General features: G+C 39.9%; 1 protein-coding gene across 4 annotated transcripts in view; it reads right to left on the bottom strand.

Moving 5' to 3' along the window:
- The window catches only part of PLEKHG4B (pleckstrin homology and RhoGEF domain containing G4B), a 960241-nt gene that overhangs the window by 264410 nt on the left and 673523 nt on the right, over positions 1 to 22308 (bottom strand). The gene's annotated exons all lie outside the window — the stretch shown is intronic.

A 22308-nucleotide genomic window follows, 5' to 3' on the forward strand; every position in this document is an offset into this window, starting at 1 on the left:
TTACACTTATCTTTCAGAATATAACACATTACATACAAAACTCAAAGGCTTGGCTGATATGAAATTTATATATATATATATATATATATATATATATATATATATATATATATATATATATATATATATGGGTTCCATACACTAGAATGAATTTTCACTAATTCGAAATAGTGCATGAAATGCTCACTGCAGCGAAAGTGCACTTAATTGAAAGTGCACTTACATGAAGTTCGGTACAACAAACTGGTGTTGTACTGAACTTCCATGCAGTACTCACTACCCCTTACCCTAACCAGTGCCCTAACCCTAAGGTCCATGACTATCACACCATAGTGAAGGACATAGCTTGTTTTTTATGTCCTCCACTGTGCTACAGTGTTTTCGGTGAAGTGCACTTACCCAAACGTTCACTTTCGTTAAAGTGAACTTTTGTAGAAGTGAGGCTTCCTATTACAAGTTTGAAGTAGTGAACTTTCATTCTTGTAATAGGGATCCATATATATATATATATATATATATATATATATATATATATATATATATGTGTGTGTGTGTGTGTGTATCTTGGACTATTGAACGAAAGTTCAATAGTCCGAATCCACAATCCCCGAACACACTTTAATGAAAGCGCTTTCACTGAAAAAGCTCTTTTGTTAAAGTGCATTAAAAAAACCCCCAATAAATCTACTTTTATGCAGAGGGTCAAGCCCCCCCCTGCACTTCCCATGTGGGGGCTATGCTCCCCACACTCCCCCTACTTTAATATTCTCACTCGGAGATCGCACTATAGTGAGAAAAAGGGAATATTCCCTTATACGCACTGTAGTACGATCTCCGCAACAGTCATTCCCCCACAACTCCCTCTAGCTGCAGGCATACTTTCACGGAAGTATGCCCGACTATTTGTGTTTCAGGGAAAAGTTCCTTCGGGGATCAATACCGATCCCATATGTGTGTGTATATATATATATATATATATATATATATATATATATATTTCTATATATGCAAAATATACACATATATATATATATATATATATATATATATATATATATATATATATAAATATATATATATGCCAATAAAACTTCTTGTCTAAAAGAAATACTGTAACTTTTAAAATAAAAAATGTGAAGAAAAATGCAGACACCAAACTGATTGTTAAGCTTTCGCTCTTACTAGTTCGTGTGGTTTATGCAGGCATTTGAGATTCATGTAGTGCTTTCTATGTTGGAAAAACTACTAGGAAACTTTCCGATAGAATAAAAGAACATTTAGGAGCTATTAGAGCTCAGAACATGAATAATGCCCTTGCTAAACATAGCATTATGTGCTCTACCTTCACTAAATTCCGTTTTATTATTCTTGAACAGATTGATTGCTTTTTTGGTAATTGGGAGCTATTTTTGGAGTTAAGGGAGCTTAAGTGGCAGCTATTACTTAATTCAGAGGTTTTCCCAGGTTTAAATGAATCTGTAAATATAAAATGTGCTCTTAGATGGTATTATTGACCTTGCTCTGTATATAATTAATATTTAATGCTCATACACCTATGTTTATCCACTATGTCACATTATAGCTTACTTATTCATATACTCTCATGTTTATTCATGTTTATGGTGTTTTATATTGCTTCTATTGATTGGCACAGTTTTAAAATGTTGTTATTGTTCATTGGTTACTGTTATCAATCTTTTCAGCTTGTTAATTGGTAAGTGTATATGCACATGACCTACTGTACTATTTTGAATCTGATCTTTCATTCCAAGTTTATTCTGATGAAGCTCTTCGAGCTAATAAGAGCGAAAGCTTAACTATCAGTTTGGTGTCTGCGTTTTTCTTCACATTTTTTATTTTAAAAGTTACAGTATTTCTTTTAGACAAAAAGTTGTATTGGCATATTTATATTTCTTCTTCCTTAACAACACAGTGTTTATATAATATATATATATATATATATATATATATATATATATATATATATATATATATATATATAATATATTTTACAGCAGGTTGCATGAGGAAAGATGGTGAACCTCCCTGGTCAGATCCGACCATAAACTAATCACCATGGAAATCCACATCTCACCCACACTGCCCACAAAGGTTACCACCTTGAAAAACTTCTCCAAAGCTGACTTTGGACTCCTAAAAACAGAGGTGGCTAACTTCATGGCACCCATGGCAATGGAAAATAGCTGCATGACTGCAAAATCATACACCACTGCACTGTACAAATATGTACATAAATACATGGAACTAGCCATACCCAACAGAAAAAAGATGCTCTCCCCCAAAAAAGGAAGCCAATCTGGTGGTCCCCTGCCATTAATAAACTCTACAACAGAAGGAAGAACCTGCTGCAGAAAAAGGTGAAGTCCCAAGACTGTAAAAACTCCCTTATTAACGTCAGCAAAAAGTTGAGATCCCTCATCAAATCCTCTAAAGCCAGCTATGAAGGCAGAATTGCAGCTGACACTAAAAACAATCACAAAGCCTTTTATAGTTATACCAAGAACCTCCACAGCAATACCCAGATGTGCTCTGAGTTACTGAACAATGGTACCTCCTATACTGAGCCAAGAGATATTGCCAACATACCCATAGACAGATTCAGTGCCAACATTACCCCTCTCTCCCCCTCTAAAGGACCAATCACAATACTGGAGGAATGCCAGGCACCCAGCATTACTGCAGCCTAGGTTAAAGCTGCATTGTCCAAGGCCAATAATACAGCTTCCATGGGACCTGACAATATCCCTGGCTGTGTTCTACATGAACTACAAAGTGAACTGGCACCACATCTGTGTTCACTTTGTTCACTCACAGCCTCACTTCAGGCTTTGTCCCTACCAAATGGCACACTGCTACAGTCATCCCTCTCCATAAAGGGGGAGCAACCACAGACCATGGGAATTATCTCCCCATTAACCTGATGAGTCTGTTATGTAAAGCTATGGAGCGCATCATCATGAACCTGATTAACAAAGATATAGGAAGTCTCTACCGTCTAGACCCCACACAGTTTGGCTTTGTGAAATGGAGATCATGCCTGTTCAACTAGGTTGACTTCTTTGAGTCAGTCACCTGGGCTGTGGATGAAGGTAAGGCAGTGCATACAGCCTACTTCGATCTGGCCAAGGCCTTTGATATCATTCCTCACTCAGGAATTATTGATAAACTCACCAAACTAGGCATCAATCCCTATATTACTAGGTGGGTTGCAAATTGGCTCATAGATAGAACACACAGTGTGAAAGTAGCGAACTCCAAGTCAGACTGCTGACCAGTCACGAGTGGAGTCTCACAGGGATCGGTCCTGGGTCCTCTCTTGTTCAGCATCTACTTCTCAGAAGTCCAGGCCAACACAAAAGTACTCTGGCTGACGAACTTCGCAGACAACAGCAATCTGGGAGCAATTATTAACTCCCCAAGTGATGCAGACATCCTACAGAAAGGCCTCACTGAGACCAATGACTGCATCAAAACCATGGCCTTAAGCTTAACTCCAAAAAATGTGTTGTCATCCCCTTTGACAAAAACTCTGTTCCCACTAACTACCACATCAATGGGAGCCCACTGAACACTGAAGGCGTTATAAGAGATCTGAGGATGCAGGTTGACAGTAACCTCTCCTTCAACCCCCCACATTGCCACTGTGGTCAGAAAGTCCTTCTATGTGGTACATCTCATTGCCAAGAGTTTTGCATCCAGGAAGAAAGAGGTCATTGTCTCTATCTACTCTTCCCTCATTAGACCAATCATCGAGTATAACGCCCCATTTGGCATGCACCTCACTAGACACCTGCAACAGCTGGAGAGGCCACAGAAGTACCTTACAAAGAGGATCCTAGGCATTAAACACATGTCCTACATTGACAGGCTCCAGCTATTCTCTGTCTCATATTGCCTACTTAGAGGCGATCTCTGCTTGACTTACAAAGCCATGTCTGACCCAGCTCAAACTGTTACAGTTCCTCTTCTTCCTTGTCTCAAGAAGGAACTTCTCTGGTGGATTCAGCAGTTGTCTCTGAATCCAAGGTTCCCTTTTCCTCCTCCTCTTCCCTCTCAGGATCTGTTCACAGATGCTTCAGCTGTGGGATGGGGAGCAACTTTTGGATCTCTGAAGGAACAGGGAGTATGGTCGCCTCATTAGCAGAAGGAGCACATCAGTGCCAAAGAGATGAGAGCTCTTATGCTTGCTCTTCAGGCCTTTTATTGTCTTTTCGCTCCAGGGTCTTTCAAGGTATTCACAGACAATACCACAGTGATGTGGTACATCAACAAACACAGGGGAACCTTCTTTGCCTGCTGGCACTTCTGGTATGAGATCTGGCTGTCAAGTATCAAGTGTCTCTTCAGGCAGTTTATCTCCCTTCAGATCAGAACACTGTAGCAGAGACCAGAAGTTATAGTGCAAACTTCCTGAGCTCTGTTGGAGTGAAATAGTTAACCATACACCCCTGAGAACCAACCCAGTTGTTTGGGATTTGTGAACTTATGTGGGAAGTGACCTAACTTTTGAACAACACATGCCCATTGTTGTAAGAAAACCCTTCTATATTGCACAGTTTATAAACAAAGGGATTGTGGCAAGATTTAGAGATGTCATTGTTTCCCTTTACTCAACCCTCATTAGGCCAATCATTTTATATAATGCCCCCTTTGGCATGTATCTGTCCAGAGACATGCAACAAATGGAACACCTACAGAGATACCCCACTAAAAGGATACAAGTCCTAAACAGCATGTCTTTCATGGACTGACTCAAAGCTCTGTCACTTTACTATGTATCCTACAGATTGCTAAGAGGTGACCTGTGTCTGGCATAAAAAGCATCCTCCGACCCAATGCTGATGGATTTATTGCAATCAGCAAATCAAATGTCATCAGAGTTACTTGGTCTAGTGATATAAATCTCTTCTGCAACATCAACAGAATGATTTGGAGGGATGGGTATATCTCACAGAGGATACCGGCACTCTAGAACAGACTCCCCAGCCACATAAAACAAAGTTCATCCCTGTCCACGTTCAAGCACAGCTTGGATTTATGGATGGGAAACAGAAAACTTATCAAAGGATTGCTCCCTGTACTACTAATTGACAGAGGTAACTCCTAAATGCTTTATCCCATGCATGGGTCCCTCAGATTGTCAATGTATGATCCTAGATATTCTCATTAGGGGTAATATATAATTATCGACCATGGGATGGGTAAGACTAATCTCCAACTGAATGGGACAGGTTTATTTGAGCAAAAAAGGAACATTGGTTAGGCTTAAATGTCCCTATCTAGTAATTACTTATGAAACTATGGACCTTGCTGTTACCAACAATGTAATGCCCCTGCAGAGCACAAACTTCTCCTTACCCAGGAAATATCTCAAAGACTCCCTTCCCTTTTACCAATAGTTACCACTGTATGCAGCCACCTGAACCCCACCTGCCTGTGTAACCTATTTCCTTTCCTTTGCTGGATATACAGTAAATTAAAATAACCACACAAAGAGGTGTCCTGTTTTTAGAAGCTAATAAATCACTTGGCTGATGGCAAATACAAAAAAAGCACTTTTTTCTTCCCCTAAAATGATAGCCTTTACAACTATCAAGAAGGTTACTCTGCAGATGGTAGTAAAAAGATACAAACATTCAGTCTGGGTACAAGATGTTACATATGGTTTTAGAAGCTGATTACTGGAGTTCATTGGTTTCTGTTGTACATATGACCTGTGGCAGTACAAAATAACCCTGGGATTTTTTCTTTTAACTGTCGGCTTCCCAGACATCCCGATTGCTACTCCAGTACCACATACCTTAAGTGGTTCTCAGTGCATTGACTGCTGTTCCAGTACCACTTATCTCGAGTGCTTCCCAGATTCCCTGATTGCTACTCTAGTACCTCATACCTTGAGCGCTTCCCATATACCTTGATTACTATGCCAGTAACACATCTGTTAAGTACTTCCCACATAACCTGATTGCTACTCCAGTATCACATACCTCTAGCACTTCCCAGATGCCCTGACTGCTACTGGAGTACCACATACCTCTAGTGCTTCACACATACCCTGACTTCTACTCCAGTTACAGTACCCCATACCTTGAGCCCATATTCTCTAATCAACTAATACAGCATATCATAACAATGTCATTCCCTTTAACTTGGCTTGCTTTTGCTTCTTAATACTCCGGTGTTCTTATTTCATTCTTTCTCAACAGAAACCCACTCCTTTATCATCCTTAACTTCATGTCTAAAGTTACTCTAAAATCTTTATATTTTTCTTTGCTGTTCCTAAATTATCTGATGTGAAACCTTTACAGGTGAGCACTGTAGCTTAAAGATGGTGGCTGGCATGCAACAAATAGTATATTATTTTGTTCACTTGTGTGATTTTATCCGTAAACATTACTGATTATGGCAAAGTTTTTCATTACTTTTCTTTACATATTTACCTACTGAAGTAGTCCAATCAGGAAAAGCATGTGTCATTTTTTTGTTAACCTCATAAATATCCGGAGCTGTACAAGATGTATAAATATCCGGAGCTGTACAAGATGTATAAATATCCGGAGCTGTACAAGATGTATAAATATCCAGAGCTGTACAAGATGTATAAATATCCGGAGCTGTACAAGATGTATAAATATCCGGAGCTGTACAAGATGTATAAATATCCGGAGCTGTACAAGATGTATAAATATCCAGAGCTGTACAAAATGTAGTGTGTAAATGTTTCCTTAAGACTGTTACTCCACAGACAAGTGGAGTACCACCCTTTGTTTCTTATGCAGTCTCTATTCCAGACAATGATCATCTTGAAATGACATATAAAGATGCCTTTTAATTCCAGGTTCCAGCTCCGTATCTGCAGCATATGCAAATATTTGCAAGTGGACTTGTGTAAAAACAAAGCATATTAATATCACCTAAGTAAGCAAGAAAACAAGTCTATTTCTAAGTATAATGTCTGACTTTGCCTCGTACGTAGCTTAAGAGACCAACTAAATGCAGACAAGTCTGATGGCACACTGTTCCTCCTTCTCACTTCCCCAACAATGTTTTTAGTTGTCTCCTTACAAGCTGCAGGCAGCAAAACCTGTACCATAGAACATCACGTTTTCAGAGAAAGGTTCAACCGGAAGGTTCTCACAGAACTGAATGTACAGAATGATCTGCAGTACAACCTGCAGTACCTTGTCTTCAATCATGCACAAATCTTCTAAATCTGGATTTGTTAGAGCTGTTACCCACTCTCACTAATGGTCTCTGTTCTTCCAACAAAGGACTATCTAAACAATAATAAGAGTAATGGATTAGATGGACTTTAACTTACTAAAGTACTGATACTATGAACTTTATTGCTCCTGCTGGGTAATGAGCAATTTCCATTGACTCTTCATAAAATGTTACTTAATACTGCCTTCTGGTGTCAGACATTGTACACACAAATCCTAGCAATATTACACAGGGCGCTCATTCTCAGAAACTCATCAGTATCACTGATCCTTTTAAACAAATTACATCTTTTCTGACTTCAAATTTGACAATTGCTGAATTCTGCTGCTGTAACATGAGATTGAATAATGACCTTTGCTGGTCCCTAACTGGAAAAATGTCTTTGTGTGTGTGTGTGTGTGTGTGTGTGTGTGTGTGTGTCTCTGCACATGTGTTTGTATATATAACACTGGCCCAAACAAACCATAAAGAATCAGGTTTTATATATTATTAAAAATCTTAAATCTAGACAAACACCGGGTCCAAATGGACTAATAGTTGATTTTTATAAAACCTTTGCTCAGTCTATTTCCAAAAAAATTACTGTATGTGTATACAGATTTTATATATATATATATATATATATATATATATATATATATATATATATATATATATGCACAAATGGTATTTCTGACCTCTATCTCAAAAACTCCAAAACTACTCATCTCTAAATCCCTTGAATTACAAACTGACATCGCTTATACATGTTAGTATTAAGGTTTTAGCTCTAATACTGGCAAATAGGTTAAAAAACATCTTACAACAAATAATCTCTCCTTTTCAGTTTGGCTTCATGCAAACTAGGCAAACTTGTAACCATACATTAATATTAAAAACTGTAATTACATTCTCTAAACATTATAATTTATAGGTTCATAGGTAGGTACTAGGCTATCGGCCCAAGGGCCTAAGTAAGCCTAGCCAACATTAATCCTTTATACAGCTTTTTCTTATCATCAGCATTGGAACCTATGTCACATTTTACAAGACTTTTTATTTTAATAAAAACCCTAAAAACAGACACCTCCCCAGAATACCCCCATAACACATATAACTATGTGAATCTTCAAATAATGAAGTGTATCCCTTTTAATGCAATCCCAGAACTGATTTTTCCAAGCAAAAAGATGCCTCTGAAGTAGGCATAGCAGCAATCTAGTCTTAGACTATACATGGGGAGTAGCATCCCATTTGTTACATCAGTAGAACATTTAGTAATGCTATGAAATCTTATTCTTTCATTGAGGGGAAAAGCCTTGCCAGAAAATGAGCACTTAACACAAAAAATATTACTTGTTGGAGATAAACTTTGAATTATGTACTGACCACGCCCCTCTGCCATGACTTTAATAGTAGAAAAAGTTCAATTCAATGTTGCCCAGTTAAGCTTTGACCCGCAACACTGCAATTTCACAATCCATCATTCTCCTGGCCATAGTTGCTTAAATATAGATGACTTTAACCCCATCTGGAAATGCTAGAAATATTGATTCTATCCTGGGGGGGGGTCTAATCAGCCTGCAGAATGTACTGAACAACATTTTGGGGTTGGGACTGCCAGAGTTGCCTTTAACACAGGCTGTATCATGAGAAATATATATATATATATATATATATATATATATATATATATATATATATGGCTTACTATCAGAATATTTGAATGCAGTTATGCAAACTTTGATTATCAAAAGTCAGTTTATCAAAGTTTCATAACAGCGATTCGAAAATGTTGAACCCGCAACAGTGAACGCTTGTGTGTATTCGCTGTTATGAGACTAATGTATTGATTGGAGATCACACTATGGTGGGGATCAGAAACTTTGTCCTTTTCCTTACTGTAGTGCAATCTTGGAGTTGTAATATATAAGTAGGAGGGGGTGTGGGGGTGCAAGGGGGCTTTCCCCCCTGCAGAATGTGTGTTGAATGTCACTGGATGCTAAGGTAAATTCAAAAAATGTCAACAATTCTATTTCGAATTGTTCACATTTTTTTTGTTGCGTTATTTTGATTGGCCACTGTTGTTAATTTCAATAATGTTTTTCAAGCAATTACTCGCAAAAACATTTTCGAAATTTTGATAGTAAACCATATATATATATATATATATATATATATATATATATACACACACACACACACACACACACACACACACACACACACACACACACACACACACACACACACACACACACGGGTCTAGGAATATTCACTGAAAGCACATTTCACTGAACCACATTTGACTGTGGACAATTCACTGAAAGCTCAAGTCACTGAAAGCACAATTCACTGAAACACATTTCACTGAAAGTTATATATGGCCTTTTCCCCACTGTTGTGCAACCCTGGAGTTAGTATATATAGTAATGGGGGGGGGGTGTGGGGCATACCTGTTTTAAATATTTTGAACTATATACATGGATATTTTTTCTTAACTTAATATATATCCAAACTATGGGGGGGCTACAGCCCCCCACACCCCTGATGTAGGGGCAGTGCCCCAACACCCCCCTTACTATATATACTAACTCCAGGATCGCACAACAGTGGGGAAAAGGCCATATATAACTTTCAGTGAAATGTGCTTTCAGTGAATAGTTCTAGAGCCAACAGTACAGATATACATACTGGATCAGTCAAGGCCCAGGTTAGCAATGACCGCCACCAGTACTGTTGGCCAACAGGGTACTGGCGGAAATTGGGCTACTGTTGGCCGAAGGAGGAGAAGAGGGGAAAGGCATGCCCAAAGGCAGGTAAAGGCTAGGACTGTGATAGTGAGGGTCGGAACTTTGAATGTTGGCAGTATGACTGGTATAGGGAGAGAGCTAGCTGATATGATGGACCGAAGGAAGGTTGGTATATTGTGTGTGCAACAGACCAGATGGAAGGGGAGCAAGGCTATGCACATCGGAGGCGGGTTCAAATTGTTTTATCATGGTGTAGATGGGAGGAGAAATGGAGTAGGGGTTATCCTGAAGAAACAGTATGCTAGGAGTGTTTTGGTGGTGAAAAGAGTATTGGACAGAGTGATGTTTATGAAGCTGAAAACTGATGGTGTAATGATGAATGTTGTTAGTGCATATGCTCCACAAGTTGGGTGTGCGATGGATAAGAAAGAAAAATTTTGGAGTGAGTTGGATGAAGTGGTGATGACTGTACCCAAGGGTGAGAGACTGGTGATTGGAGCAGATTTCAATGGGCATGTTGGTGAAGGGAACAGATGGGATGAGGAAGTGATGGGTAGGTATGGTGTTAAGCAAAGGAATGCAGAAGGTCAGATGGCAGTGGATTTTGCGAAAAGGATGGACATGGCTGTGGTGAATACGTATTTTAACAAGAGGGAGGAGCATAGGGTGACATACAAAAGTGGATACAAGATGCACACAGGTGGATTATATCTTATGTAGAAGGGCCAGTCTGAAGGAGATTGGAGACTGTAAAGTGGTGGCAGGGGAAAGTGTAGTTAGGTAGCATAGGGTGGTGGTTTGTAGGATGACATCGGTGATCAAGAAGAGGAGGATCAGTGTGAGGGCAGCACCAAGGATCAAATGGTGTAAATTGAAAAAGGGTAATTGTGAGGTGGAGTTCAGGGAAGAGTTAAGACAGGCACTGAGTGGCAGTGAAGAGTTACCGAATAGCTGGGTAATTACAGCAGAGCTAGTAAGAGGGATGGCTAGAAAGGTGCTTGGTGTGACATCTGGAAAGAGGAAGGAGGACAAGGAGACCTGGTGGTGGAATGAAGATGTACAGGAGAGTATACAGAGAAAGAGGTTGGCGAAGAAGAAGAAGCGGGATTGTCAGAGAGATGAAGAAAGTAGACAAGAGTATAAGGAGATGAGGTGCATGGCAAAGAGAGAGGTGGCAAAGGCTAAGGATAAGGCGTATGAAAAGTTGTATGAAAGGTTGGACACTAAGGAGGGAGAAAAGGACCTGTACCGATTGGCTAGACAGAGGGACCGAGCTAGGAAACATGTGCAGCAGGTAAAGGTGATAAAGGATAATGAGGGAAACATACTCACAAGTGAGGAGAGTGTGTTGAGCAGATGGAAAGAATACTTTGAGGGGCTGATGAATGAAGAGAATGAGAGGGAGAGAAGGTTGGATGATGTGCGGATAGTGAATCATGAAGTGCAGTGGATTAGGAAGGAGGAAGTAAGGATAGCTATAAAGAGGATGAAGAAAGGAAAGGCTGTTGGTCCAGATGACATACCTGTGGAAGCATTGAGGTGCTTAGGTGAAATGGCAGTGGAGTTTTTAACAAGATTGTTTAATGAAATCTTGGAAAGTGAGAGGATGTCTGAGGAATGGAGAAAAAGTGTTTTGGTACCAATTTTTAAGAATAAGGGTGATGTGCAGAGCTGTTGTAACTACAGAGGGATTACATTGATCAGTCACAGCATGAAGTTATGGAAAAGAGTAGTGGAAGCTAGGTAAGAAGGGAGGTGATGATTAGTGATCAGCAGTATGGTTTCATGCCAGAAAAGAGCACTACAGATGTGATGTTTGCTCTGAGAGTGTTGATGGAGAAGTACAGAGAAGGTCGGAAGGAGTTGCATTGTGTCTTTGTTGACTTAGAGAAAGCATATGACAGGGTGCCTAGAGAGGAGTTGTGGTATTGTATGAGGAAGTTGGGAGTGCCAGAGAAGTATGTAAGAGTGGTACAGGATATGTACGAGGGTAGTGTGACAGCGGTGAGGTCTGCGGCGGGAGTGACAGATGCGTTTAAGATGGAGGTGGGATTACATCAAGGATCAGCTCTGAGCCCTTTCTTATTTGCAATGGTGATAGCCAGGTAGACAGACGAGATCAGACAGGAGTCCCCGTGGACTATGATGTTTGCAGATGACATTGTGATCTGTAGTGAGAGTAGGGAAGAGGTGGAGGAGACCCTGGAGAGGTGGAGATATGCTCTACAGAGAAGAGGAATGAAGGTCAACAGGACTAAAACAGAATATGTGTGTGAATGAGAGGGAGGATAGAGGAATGGTGAGGATGCAGGGAGTAGAGGTGGCGAAGGTGAATGAGTTTATATACTTGGGATCAACAGTTCAGAGTAATGATTAGTGTGGAAGAAAGGTGAAGAAGAGAGTACAGGCAGGATGGGGTGGGTGGAGAAGAGTGTCAGGAATGATTTGTGACAGGCGAGTACCAGTAAGAGTGAAAGGGAAGGTCTACAAGAGGGTAGTGAGACCAGCTATGTTATATGGGTTGGAGACAGTGGCATTGACAAAAAGGCAGGAGTCAGAGCTTGACGTGGCAGAGTTGAAGATGTTAAGATTTGCACTGGGTGTGACGAGGATGGACAGGATTAGGAATAAGTATATCAGAGGGTCAGCCCAGGTTGGAAGGTTTGGAGACAAAGCCAGGCAAGATTACGTTGGTTTGGACATGTGCTGAGGAGGGATGCAGAGTATATTGGGAAAAAGATGCTAAGGATGAAGCTGCCAGGTAACAGGAAAAGAGGAAGGCCTAAGATAAGGTTTATGGATGTGGTGAGAGAGGACATGCAGGTGGTTGGTGTGACAGAGCAAGATGCAGAGGACAGGAGGAAATGGAAACAGTTGATCTGCTGTGGCGACCCCTAACGAGAGCAGCTGAAAGAAGATGAAGTATATATATATATATATATATATATATATATATATATGTGTGTGTGTGTGTGTGTGTGTGTGTGTGTGTGTGTGTATATATATATATATATATATATATATATATATATATATATATATATATATATATATAAATATAAAATTCTCGTGATACAGCCAGTGTTAAAGGCAACTCTGGCAGTCACAACCCCAAAATGTTGTTCAGTACATTCTGCAGGCTCAGTAGACCCCCTCCCAGGATAGAATCTACATTTCTAGCATTTCCAGATGGGGTTAAAGCCATCTATATTTAAGCAACTATGGCCTTTCAGAATGTTGGATTGTGAAATTGTAGTGTTGCGGGTCAAAGCCCAACTGGCAACTTTGAACTGAACTTTTTCTACTATTAAAGCCATGGCAGAGGGGCATGGTCACTAGATAATTCAAAATGTATCTCCAACAAGTAATACTTTTTGTTAAGTGCAATTTCTTGAAGAAGATGTGTCCTCCCCTGGAACTCCATACTCCATAGCAACCAATATGGTGCAGGTGAATTTTGGATTATATAAAGCCAATACCTATAGGAAAAATCAAACTTCTAAATCTTAGGCTGAAAGAGAAAATTACATACAGAAGATGCCAATGAAGTAAAGTCTAAAGAAACAATGTGTCCATGAAAGCTGTAGTCTGGAAAGTGTTACTGAAGTTTGAAAAGGGGAATGGAGCTTTTCAGAAACAAATGGGACTTACCTCTTACTGGGTTATAAAGCTACTGAGAACACTAGCAAGTGTAAGTATTGTTTTGTTGTGAAAAACCCAGTATGAAGGAATACTGCAGCAATAAACTCAGCTCTGAAATAAATGTGAATAGACTAGATTTCTTTTCCTGTTAATTCCACATATTTTTTGTAAGAACGTATTTTTTTTGTTGTCCCTTCAAATACACTTTGATAACTGAGAAAGTTGTTTGCATGGACTGGATTTATTATTGTACACACTTGCATGTACAAACACACACACACACATCGATATATCATTTTTAATGTTATATCACATAATGGACGTCCAGATGAATCTTGAACTCAAGAAGATGCATCTTCCCTTGTTAGATAATGCCAGGTCTATAGGCAATAAGCATTGACACAGTTTGAGGCTTTTTGCTAGTGGTAGTTAACATTTACTACTGAAACGTGGTTAGATGGCAGCTTCACTTAGTATCTGGAAGTCATCATTTCAGCAGGCTTCGCAGTCATTAACTGTACTAGATGGGGAAATATAAGCAGACAGTTTGTTACCTGTTCTACACCTGGGTTTCAGAAGGTTCAAGTCAGAGAAAGTCTGCCATCTCCTTTGGATATGTCCTTGTAGCAGACACAAGTGGCAGACTTCTCTTCATTTCCCATCCATGAGGTAATCTGAAGACTTTTTTGCATGACTTCTCTGGCTACGATGCATTATCCATGGTTGTTATCTTTACTGATTTCAGTGTGTCGACTAACTGTGAGTCTGCTGAACTTGCAGTAGATTCCTTTACTTTATTGAAGGCTTTAGTTTTCCTCAAGTAGTTTATTCCGCTTCACCTTTTACAGGAAGCTCACTATATTCAATAGTCTGTCTGGAAGTGATCATTTCACAATTGGAGATCGGACCTTTTTTTTGGTGCGAATACTACCGGGTCCATTTTTGCCTAGGGCTCCCTTCAGTCAGGTACGTTGATATTGAGCTAACTGCTAGGGAAAGATAAGGAATATTCCACGTTGGCCATGTCACTTTTTTGGTTCTGCTCATACTGGAACAGAGTACTGATAACCCAGAGTTACTAACAGCAGCCTATAAATTATTGGGCACTAGAAGAAACTGCCCCAGCTTCTGTGCATTCTGTATCAGCTGTTGGTTACAAACAATGGTTCATTTTAGATCTTAACAAGCTGAAAAGGCACACATGGAACTTGGAAAACTTACTAGACAGGCTGCAGCTTCTTGAGGACAAGCTTCATCTTGATGTCTACTTTGTGGCATATCATTAAGAAATCTCGCACAAGAAGACAAAGTTGCATTCAACTCTCCATCCACACTGCACTCCTGCCTGTCCTATTGCCTAGAAAGGTTTTAAGCTAGAAAATCTAAGACAAACATTATTTTTCATATAAGACTAACACTATTAGATAAGACTTTTAGTCCCACAAAAGTTGTTTCCAATAAGCATGTAAGCGACCATGGTGTATAGTTGGCAGATATTTTTCTGGACTGATTTAGGTTATTTTGGCTATGACTTTTCATTTTTACAGCATGGGTGCCAAAGTTTTTTTTCCAGGGCTGAGATGGGCTTTATTGGGTATAATGATGTTACTCTGTGACTTAATAGGGTGGTTAGGCTTAAGTTTATAAGTAGACTGTAAGCTTTGGGAATGATCTAAGACAGAATTCAGATAATGGCTTCTTTTAGGTGACCATGCTTCCATATGAGAAATATCACCTGGATCAAACACTTAATACTGTCTTTAGATATGGCAATGAAAAAGTGCAAGTAATTATTTTCTCCCACCAGGATTACAAGAATACTGTTCACCTTAAGCTTTTGTGAACTTGACCAGTTTCAATGGACACAGACCTCTCAGATTTTGACTGGCTCGCCTCATTTTGATAATGATTTCTTATCCTCATTTTGATAACATTCTTCTTGTCCTGTGAAATATGAACTAGCTTGTCTGTGGAGGCAAGGTCAATATTTAAAATGTTGACACATATCAAGCCTTATACTACTTAGATCCCATACATTCTGAGTGGCCAGCAAGGGATGGCTGGTGATTCTCAGGATATACCATGAATCATATAGTCAGAGGTACCTATCCTGTAGAATTTAGATGTGCATTTCTGAGGCTAAATTTAAGACAACACAAAATATCACCTGGTTAGACGGGTTTATCCCAACCATCTGCAAGATTTTTTATAGTTTTAAAGTAACTATTTTGAATTATATTTTAAATATCACAATAACTTATTAACTGCTATTTACTGACTTTATTGCTCTGGAGTTTTATTTAACATGTTTGGGCTCATGCACCTAAATGATCATTAAAAACCTTTCAGGTGTTTCATGGGTTTAGATCTGAAAGGGATAATACTTGTCACGTGGTACCAAAAGTACAGTTTTGTACCTACCATAAATGTAGATGTCCGAACAGGATAGCATCTGCAGTCCTAACAAATGGGTTGTCCTGTCGTCAGGCAGCCCTTCGGTCGGCCGGATTCCAAAGTCTGGGTCTGGCCTCGGCTGGTGTCGCACTTCACCCGACGTCATCACTGCTGGTCTTCGGGTATAAAGGCATCAGCCGACGCCATTTTCCTCAGTGTTTCTTGCCCCAGATGCCAGTTGCCCTCTTGGAAAGCTAAATTTTTGGATAAATGCCAATGTTTCCAAAAAGTAGAAGGCAAACACAAAAAATAGACATGTATGTACATATATACAAACAAATACACCATAAGAAATCCCCCCCCAGCTAGCTATTAGGTGGGCAAATACCCTAGGAATACCACAGAGGGGAAGGAGGGTGGGTAATCCTGACTGCAGATGCTATCCTGTTCGGACATCTACATTTATGGTAGGTACAAAACTGTACTATGTCCTTCAAGGATGCATCTGCAGTCCTAACAAATGGGTAGAATACCATAGCCAAACTAGGGGAGGAGGAAGAAGGAATTATGGTGTAGTTAGGATCCCTTGCAAAACAGCAGTGGCAAACCCTGCTCGGGATCTAGAGTATAGAGGTAAGTTATAATGCTTGGCAAATGTATGCACGGAGGTCCAAGTAGCAGCCTCTATAATGTCCTTGGTAGCCACTCCTCATAAGAAAGCTGTGGTAGTGGCTGTAGCCCTTGTAGAATGAGGCCTTATGTTCTGTGGAATTTGCTTTCCATGGTAGGAGTAACAGAATCTTATGCAATTTCCTATCCACTTGGAGATTGTCTGTTTTGAAATTGCTTTTCCTTCCCTTCCTGCTGCATATGCTACTAGAAGCTGGTCAGTCTTTCTATTGCCCTTGGTTCTGTCCAGGTAGTAGCGCAACTGTCTATGTACATCCAAGGTATGCAGCAGTCTTTCCCCCCTATTCTGTGGATTGGGAAAGAAGGTAGGTAGGTGGATTGCCTGGTTTAGAGACACTCTGGATACCACCTTAGGCATAAATGTAGGATTAGTTCTCATGGACACTCTATCTTGATGGAAGATTAGGAAGGGTTGTACTGCCATTAAAGCCTGTAGTTCCGAAACCCTTCTTGCTGAAGTAACTGCCAGCAGGAAAGCAGTTTTCCAGGATAGGTGTTGTAGATCTGCTGTTGCTGCTGGTTCGAATGGAGGGAGTGTCAATTTTTCTAGCACAAAGTTCAAGTCCCATGCTGGTAATGGTGGTTTCCTTGGAGGTTTTACATTCTTGATTCCCCTCAGAAACTGCCTGAGTAGAGGATGTGAGAAGACAGGGGGATCGAAGCTGTATTCTGCAGAAATAGCTGATGCATGTATCTTGATGGAGGAGTAGGACAGGCCTGTATGGAAAAGCTCTGCCAAATACTCCAGGATGTTGGCAATATCTACCTTTGACACATCTTTCCCTCTTTCAGTACTCCAAATGACAAACCTTTTCCATTTTCCTGCATAGTTCCTTCTTGTTGAAGGTCTGCGGGCCTCAAGGATAATGTCTTTAACCCTTTGGGATAAATCTGGGTTAGTTGCTCTTATGTAATGTTCCAGGCAGCCAGTTGCAGAGTTTTCAGGTTTGGATGCAATATGTTGTAGTTGCTCTGAGTTAACATCAAAGGAATCAGGGGTAGTGTCCACGTTTCCCCCCCGAGACATGCTCCTCAGTAATGGATACCAATGTTGTCTTGGCCAATTTGGAGCTATCAGAATTATCCTTGGACGTTCCTCTTTGATTTTCAGTAGTACCTTGTGCATCAAAGGAAGAGGTGGAAATGCATATGCTGTCAGGCCTTTCCAACTGAAGGATAGGGAGTCCACCTTCCAAGCAAGTGGGTGGTATGTCCTTGTGCAGAATTTCTTGAGCTGGTGATTGAGTGGGGATGCGAATAGGTCTATCTGTGGCATTCCCCATTTCTTTGTGATGGTCTTGAAGATGTCCGGGTGTAGCATCCATTCGTGAGCATCCGAGGTAGTTCTGCTTAACATGTCTGCTAGGATGTTTTCTTTTCCCGGTACAAATATTGTCTGTAACTGAATGTTGTAACTCAGAGCCATATTCCATAGGTCCAGAGCCATTCGGCATAGGGGGTAAGAATGAGTGCCTCCCTGTTTGTTGATGTACCACATGACTGTGGTGTTGTCTGTCCTTATCATCAATTGGCCTTCTTTGAGGAATGGTCTGAAATTCTGGATTGCTAGTTTTACTGCCAGCATTTCTTTTTGATTTATGTGCAGGTGCAGCTGATCTGGAGTCCATAAGCCTTGAATGCACTTGTCCAGCATGTGGGCCCCCCAACCGAGGTCTGAGGCATCCGTTGTGATGGTCTGGCTTGGTTGAATGCTGTGGAAGGACAAACCTGGGTTTGACCGGCATGCCTGAGCCCACCATAGGAACTCTTGTTTCAGGCATGGGATCAGTGGTAGTTCGGCTTCTAAGCTGTGTCTGTGTTGAGACCATAGATTCTTTAGATACCACTGTAGCTTTCTCATATGCAGTCTGGCATGGGGAACTAGGATTATGCAGGATGCCATGAAGCCCAAGGCCTGCAGTACTTTTCTTGCTGTTAGTTTGTTCTGCTTTGTTAATGCCAAGAAGTAAAGAGGAAGTTGTTCTTGTTTTTCTGCAGTTAGGTATGCCATCTGTTTTACTGTGTCCAATTCTGCACCCAAGAATGTTCTTGTTTGGGATGGTATCAGTCTTGACTTTTTTTAAGTTGACTGTGTATCCCAGGGCTTGTAGTAAGCAAATGACTCTTTGTAGGTCTTGTGTCAGCTTGTTTTGGTTGTCCGCTTGTATCAGGCAGTCGTCCAGGTATGGATAAATTTGGATTCCCTGAAGTCTGCAGTGAGCGATTACTGATGCCAGGCATTTCGTGAACACTCTGGGTGCAGTAGATAAGCCAAAGGGCAATGCTGAGAATTGATAATGCTCTGATCCTGCAAGAAATCTGAGGTATCTTCTGCAATTTGGTCGTATGGGGACGTGCAGGTATGCCTCCTTGAGATCTAGAGTTACCAGCCAATACTCCTTGCCCAGCATGGGAAGAAGTTGCTGTAGGGTCAGCATTTTGAATTTTGGAACAATGATGAATGTGTTTAAAGCGGACAGGTCGAGAATAGGTCTCCAACTTTTCTCTTTTCTGGGTACTAGGAAGAGTCTGGAGTAGAATCCCTTGCCCTGTTCTGTAGGTGGTACCCTTTCCACAGCTCTCATCTTTGTTAATTGAGCTATTTGTTTTTGAGCTTCTGTCTTTTGATTTGGTGGTAGGTTTGGCATTCCTCTTTTTACTGGTAAAGTGTGGAAATGAAACCTGTAGCCTTGGTCTATAGTCTGCAAAATCCACTTGTCTCTTGTGATATAGTGCCAGTTTTTTGAAAATAAGGCTAACTTTCCGCCTAAGGGTGCTGCTATTTGTTCCCTGGTAGGCGGTGTTAGAGCCAAGTCACTGTAATTGTCCTGTTGCAGTGGTAGTGGTTGTATCTGTGCCTCGTTGGTTATTGCCTTGCCACTGGCGTCCCCTGTAGGCACCTCCTCTGGATTGATTTCTGCCTCTTGAACGCCTATTCCTGCCTCTCTGAGCTTTAGAGGAGTCTGGAAAGGACCAATTTTTGGAAGGCCAGTTCCTGCTAAACCTTGGGGGCTGAACCTGTAAGAAATCTTTAACTGTTTGTACAGATTTTGCCTTCTCTTCCATTTTCTTCATTACCTATTGGGCAGGAGAACCAAATAGACTGACCTTATCCATAGGAGCATCTAATAGCTTTGCTTTAACATGATCCGGCAAGACCTGTTCTTTCAACCATGCATGCCTTCTTATAACTGTGCCAGTCATGGCTGATCTAAATGAAGCCTCCAGTGCATCATAGCCACATTTTAAGGAATGGTTACTAACCTGCTGAATGTTATTCACCATTTCTAGAACATATTTCTTATCTAAGGTATCATCAGAGGACAGTTTCTTAGTTAATTGATCAAGCATAAACTCTTGGTATCGGATCATATGAAACTGACAGTTCAAAGCTCTAGCTGAGAGAGTAGCAGAGGTATATACTTTTTTACCCCATCTCTCTAAGGACCTGGATTCCCTTTCAGAAGGGAGAGGGTTTTTCGCTGAGGTTGAAGCCTTAGGCCCCTGGGAAATAGTCTCAGGATCTGCAAAAGGAGCCCTGTATAAGTGGTGATGAGTGTCTGGGACCCTGTAAAACCTAGTTATTATCAATGAATTGCTGACAGGAAAACTGAAGATCAAAAACACACGAACACAGTTGAGTAAAAAGCAGAACACCTTTATCCAACACAAAGCTTTCGGGACAACTCCCTTTTTCAATGATTAACACAAGGTGCAGTTACATTCACATTTAAATACACCCACCACACATCACATGACCTGCAGCCAAGGTCATATGACTAAATGCATTAGTTAATATATCTACTAACATTTTTTACTAAATAGTATAAAATTCAAACTCTTATATATATACATATAAATATACATCTGTTCTTATATAAAAAATATGATATATCTCAACACTCAAAAATTCATCTACTCAACACTCACATCTTACTTAATGTACATAAAATTATAAAAATAAATATTTATTCAGTGCTAAAAAATTCTTACAGCAAAAAACATGACCAAATCCATGTTACCTAAACGTTAATTATTTCAAACAATTGTGCTGCAACTTTACTAGGATTGGTTTTATTGACACGGCTGCATTTAAACCAGGTTCAGTGTCTGCTGACAATCACACTATCCACTCATATTCCCTTACCTCTAGTTGATTGCATATGTCACCCCCTCTTAAAGTTTTAAATAACATGTCTATAACCCTAAATTTAAACATATGTCCAATACCACTTTCTTTTATATGTTTATATGAAGCATTTGTCTCACATTGCCTCCTAATGCTGGACTTGTGTTCAATTATACGATCCCTCAACTTTCTCGTTGTCATCCCCACATAAAAAGATGAACATGCCACACAAGTTGCTATATATACAACATAGCAAGAGGCACATGTTGCCAGTCCATTAAAATTGTAGCGTTTATTAGTAACAGGATGTTGAAATATACTGTTATTTAATAAACTACCATCTTGGGCTGGCATTATATCAATACAACAACTACAACTGTAGCAACATATAGTGCCTCTAGATCTTCCTTCAGGTTGTAAAGTGGACAGATGCGAAAAATCCTTATAACATAAGAAAGACTTCAAAGACCTTTTATTCCTATAAGCAAATGAGGGTGTAACTCCTACAACTGCTCTTACATCATCCTGTGCTAGGAGTATTTTCCAGTATTTATTTATAACTCTTCTAACTATATGTGTTTTCATATTATATGACGTTATGAACCTCAACTTACCATCACCTCTCATTCTCTCAGACTCATTGCTAACACTATTATCAGGTAGACATATAGGTTTGTAGGTCGTCGTTCTATTATTCTTAACTAAATCTCTCATACTATCTACTAGCTTCTGTGGATAGCCACTAGCTACAAAGTCACCACATGTCTCATTTAATTGCTTCACAAAATTATCTTCAGAATTATTAAGTCTACTAATTCTTATCAACTGGGCTTTCACTATGCCCTTGAAAACATGAGGGGCGTGCATGCTTGATGCTTCTAAATAGCGCCCAGATGAAACCTCTTTTTTATACACAGTAGTAACAAATATGTTGTCATTCACTTTCAAATTTATATCCAGAAAATTCACACTACTTTGTGAACATTCCATCTTGAAATTCAAAAAGGATGTTGTGTTATTTATATAAGCATTAAAATTTAACAAATCCATATGGGTACCTTTCCAAATGAGAAAGCAGTCGTCCACAAACCTTTGATAAAATTGGACCCCATCATTTATAAAGCCACTATCATTAAACAAGTATGTCCTTTCCCACTGGTATAGAACTATATTAGCAAACGTGTTAGCTACGGGAGTACCCATAGCCACACCTGTTAGTTGCACATAATGTTGTTCATTAAAAATAAATACATTGTTCCTCAGCACTACATCTAATAGCATACAGATATTATCAGAATGTCTAGATGTAAAGCCTGAGTGCTGTGTAAGGAAATCGCATTACAGACTCTATACCATAATCAATGGGAATCACAGTAAACAAAGAGGCTATATCCAACACGGCCATATACATATTCCCATTTTCCCAAAGTGTATCTTTCATATCAACTTGCCATCTGTTTAGTTTCATTAAGAAA

The sequence above is a fragment of the Protopterus annectens genome, chromosome 3.part0 (genome assembly GCF_019279795.1).
Source record: "Protopterus annectens isolate FY-2018-M chromosome 3.part0, PAN1.0, whole genome shotgun sequence".
Lineage (NCBI taxonomy): Eukaryota > Metazoa > Chordata > Ceratodontiformes > Protopteridae > Protopterus > Protopterus annectens.